Consider the following 5,066-nt stretch of genomic DNA (forward strand, 5'->3'; position numbering starts at 1 on the left):
CCCCTTCTCTATCATTAGCGGTTGTAATTACATCAGCAGATTCGGCACATTCGCGATAGAAAAGCGGCACTTTCACGTTATGGTATTACAACTGTGAAATTACTAACAAAAAAATACACATTCTGAGACATGAACTAAAAATGAATTGTGAATTTTATTAACATTAAATCGTCCTCCTCCCATTTTCACCTCAAAATTATGGGGAAGCTGTGCCTCCCCTGCCTCCCCCGACGAGCCGCCACTGGTTGTGTGTGAGTGACAAAAGAATTCACGTACAGTAATTTGAAAGATATAATCAGTGAATATATTTTATGTCAGTACATGTACATAATAAAAATTTATGTAAAAAGCTCAAATTAGCACAGCTGCACACAAGATAAGCAAAAAAAAGTCTAAACATACAATAATCAGCCTTAAAGCATATGTTGTAAGTAGGCTATAATGATACATTGAGCAAACAGCATTTGCAATGCATAGAATCAAATCTGTTTGTAATCTACATCCAACCATGACAGCTCTATTAGCTTTTATCAACTCAAAGCACAATATTAACAATAATCAACAGTACAATGACAATGAGGCCAATACCAAGGGCAGCATGATTCAGGTTGAGCGCCGTTTTGGAGTTACTCTCTGCTAATTGTCGCTGTCCAGAGAAGTTGGCGTTTCGAGCCTGTAATAACAATAGTGAAACACAGTGTCAGCCACTTCTGTTCTCATTCTGAGTTTCTTTGAGCCAATGGCAGATGGGGGAGCTCTCAAAAGAGGGGGCAAACTCCACTCTGTGGATGGGTTTTCTTAGTAACATTTAATACTTTGTTTTCATTTGATGGAAGGTTTCTAGGTTGTATTAAATACTATTTATTTATGCTAAATTTATGCTGTACCAACAAGCAAACAACACAATATTTTTGTATTTATATATTTAAACCAAGTCAGACCAACATGTCATACATTTTTAAACATTTAATATTTTATTTATTAGTATTAGTGCAAATTACTATTATTATGGTTAATATTCTTGTCAGACCATTGGCCATTAAATCTTGAAGGTTGCAGAAAACCTTTCATTTAACTGATCTTAGTGCTTACAAAAAATTGGTTTGCGCACGGATCATCATTCTAAGTTGTTTGCTTTGTAATCTGGACGTTCATTTCTATCAGTTTGACCAGTTGAGGCTGCATTATTGTATTGACAGAGTGTAAACAGAGGCCTCAAACAGCCGTCTGCCATTAGTAACCCTGTTCTAATGCACCTAAATCAATAAATCAAGCTCTTCAAATTAACTTGAAAACTCAACACATTTTAGACACATAAAAACCATCTTATGGTTCTTAACCCCAAATTGAAGAACCTGCATGCAGTCATTTGACCTACACTGTAAAACATTTTTCTTGTTTTTTTTTAAAGCTTATTGGAGTGTTTTTAAAGAAAATAATATAATGCTTCTAATAAAATGTCTAATACTTCTAAAAATACTACTTCAAAATTTCAAGTTTAATTCAAAGTGTCACATTTAAGTAGAAAATTGTATTTTCTAAAAAATAAAAAAGTCTTTAAAAATAACTATAACTATAAAACTTAGAAGTGCCTGGACATTGCATTTGTCTGAAAGAAGAAAGTCATATACATCTAGGATGGATTGAGGGTGAGTAAACCATGGGTTAATTTTAGGTTTTTGGTGAACTACTCCTTTAAGGCGTCAGTTTTCAACACGTTTCTTTAGCACGTGTAAAGACGCACAGTTTTACCACGTTAAGATGACAAATTTGAATGTGAAGCCTTTAGCCTACTTGAAAACATGCTGTTAAATTTGCTAGCAATTTTTTTTATAAAAATAGTTTCCTTGTTTTTCTTTCTGTTTTTTTAAATCATTGAAATTATCTATACAGCACTAAAACAGCAAAGATAACTAAAATAATATATATAGGTCTATATATTTTCTTAAAAATATGTTGTTGTTGAGAGGTCTGCAGCGCCACACCTTTTCTCAACTGACCGTCATTTACTGGAAACCACAAGACAGGAACCCCCACCCACTTGTACACATACTTTATCAGTGGAGCATGGCAGCTACATGAAATAAATGGTCTTGTTTACATATTATTGTAATCACAAGTACAGCACTTTTACAGGCTATTTAACAGGCTCACATAGCCTTCTCTGTATCTTAGTTATAAAATAGTTTACAGTGCTATGTCATGTACAGGAAATGTATTAGTTATTACTGCTGTATTCAAAAATACACTGTGTTCACTAGAATCATTTAGGAAGTGAATCACTCATAATGTGTGGGATGAATGTGGGGTTTTTTTTCTTTTAAAATGCAATAGAGTTTCAGACAATAGATCAAGCATGTAGAAAAAAATCCGTGGAGTGAGTAATAATTTTTGAGAAAACCTGCTCAAATAGTTCTGCATTGATATCAATAGTGACTTACACAGAAATAATAATATACCTACTACTATACATATATTCATACTCTCTCTCTCTCTCTCTCTCTCTCTCTATATATATATATACTACTGAATACTATATACATACTGTATATATATATATATATATATATATATATATATATATATATATATATATATATATATATATATATATATATATATATATATATATATATATATATATATATATATATATATATATATATATATATATATATATATATATATATATATATATATATATATATATATATATATATATATATATATATATATATATATATATATATATATATATATATATATATTCATCAATTCATTCTCCAAACCCCTAGTGCAGAATGATAAAAGAATAATGATCAATTAATTATTGAGGCTCATAATAGAAACACTTTAAAACCATAATATTCGACCAAATAACTTTTGTGACAAAAGAAGCAATTTAGAAGCAATTTGTCACCTAAATAAAGAAATTAAATAAAAGGAAAGCACATGAACTAATACTTACAGAGCAGGAGAAAATAATTGCAGCAATGCCCAGAGGAAAACAGCAGCACAGCATGGTAAAAATAGAGTAACCCAAGTAATCTGGCACTTGACTAGCCAGTGGAGCGGCTGTCACAAAAACTGCAGGCTGTACAGCAACCATGGGCTGTCCTGGATACGGCCCCTGGGCGTAGGGGCCTTGGGGGAATGGCTGGCTTGGAAAGGAGGGAGGATATCCAGCAGGATTGGCCTGGTATGCTGGTGGTGGTGCCGAAGGATACAACATCACTGATTTTTCAGATGAATTCCAGGCCCCTGGAGGCTGATTAAAAGACTGGCTGGGATCCATTCTTCCGAATATTGGGTTTTGATTTAAGTTTCCTTTGCCTTGTGCTCTGCTGAGATGTATTCTGTTGTCTGGTTCAGGCTGGTTTGTGCTGATGAAGGCAGTCAGCAAATGGGAGGTGAGTTGTAGGTTTGTAGGGGAGGAGAGACAAGAACTTTACCCCTGTTTTCAACATACAATGTGCGCCACCTTGTGGTTTCACATTTATTCTGAAGAGACACATGAAATATCAAGAGGATTATTTCCCCACACTGAAGCACATTTTGGGACCTTGCGGCTTCCTGTACTTCGGTCACAATAGTGACCGTAAAAAAGGTTCTCATTTCTAAAGCTCTAAAAACCTTACTGACTGATGTTTTAGTGCACTTCCTGCAAATATGGAAAAAAATAAAAGGTCTCAATTAAAGATGTGCAGTTTCACATGATTAGTGCAAATTGCCACATGACCAAAGCAGTTTATTTCCTGGTTGCACCTTGAGGAGATGATGGTTGCATCAAAGCTCCAAAACGAAAGCTGTTTATTTGTTTTTATTGTTTTTCTTCAGCAATCAGCACCTATAGTGTGGGAGTTTGTTCAGAGATTTGGCAGCTGTGGGTTACTGCAGTTGCACATTCATTATGTATGAATCCTTAAATCTGAGGAGAGGGATTACTTTTATGGGTTTTATTAAAACATGGATGGTTTAATTGTTGTTTTAATATAACAGCGTCTGTGTTAGTATAATAAAAATTGTTCAAAAAATTGAACTACCACGTTCATGGTCCAGAAAGGTAGTAAGGACATCGGCTCAACCGTAATTTTATGTATCTACAAGATTATATCCTTTTGGTGCACAAACAAAACAAAAATAACAAATTCATTCAACAATTTCTTCTCTTCCGCTGCCATTCACGAGAGTACCATGACCCACGCGTGTGATGCTGCTGACGCAGGAGCCGGTGTTCTGATGTAGGCTAGAACACGCATGCGCTGTGCCTTGTTTGCATGCGTTGTGGTACTCTCTGGGGGGTGGGCTCTTCCTCCCCTCCAATTACAGTTTTTATTAACAAAAGATGAGACACATTTCACAAAATGGAAAACTACATCTACACCTAATTGTTTTGAAAGTATTTTGCTTTTTAGATTTGCAATGTAACCTATTTCAGTATGGTATTACTGTGGAAATGTAGCAAATTGCTGTCTTATTCAGAAAAAAATGGATTCTAGCCATCATAAATACTGTAGTTTCCTCCTCTCAGCAGTCCATGTCTATACTTACAACTTTACTTGTGTTTAAATCGTCATCTCTGATTTAAAAATAAAAATGTTTGTGCTTTCCGATTTGATTATTTGACAACACTTTCATTTCTGTTTAAGTTGGTTGATCACTGGAAACTGTCTTTGTAGTATTTTTGGTTGTTGTGCTTTTCTGATGACATTCATTTCTTAAAATGTGGCAGGTACTGTAGGTAATAACTCAAATCATATAGTCATTTATTTGTTTATTAATTTATCCTCACATTGGTAAATTGTTTGCATGTTTCTTTAACAATATTCAATCTTGGAGACACATTACACACATACTGTATGTATGTGGTTTGTACAATCCTCTCATATTAAAAGCCAGACGCACTACTTCCTGCATGATAAATGTGGTGGTAAATAACAACAACAACAACAACAACAAAGATAAATAGACAGACATACAGATTTATGTATATATGTACCTAAATGCATATATATGCTATGTTTTATTTATATATATATAAAATTAGCACAGCTGCACACAAGATA

This window comes from Sinocyclocheilus grahami, unplaced genomic scaffold (assembly GCF_001515645.1).
Source record: "Sinocyclocheilus grahami isolate Dianchi unplaced genomic scaffold, SAMN03320097.WGS_v1.1 scaffold153.1, whole genome shotgun sequence".
NCBI lineage: Eukaryota > Metazoa > Chordata > Actinopteri > Cypriniformes > Cyprinidae > Sinocyclocheilus > Sinocyclocheilus grahami.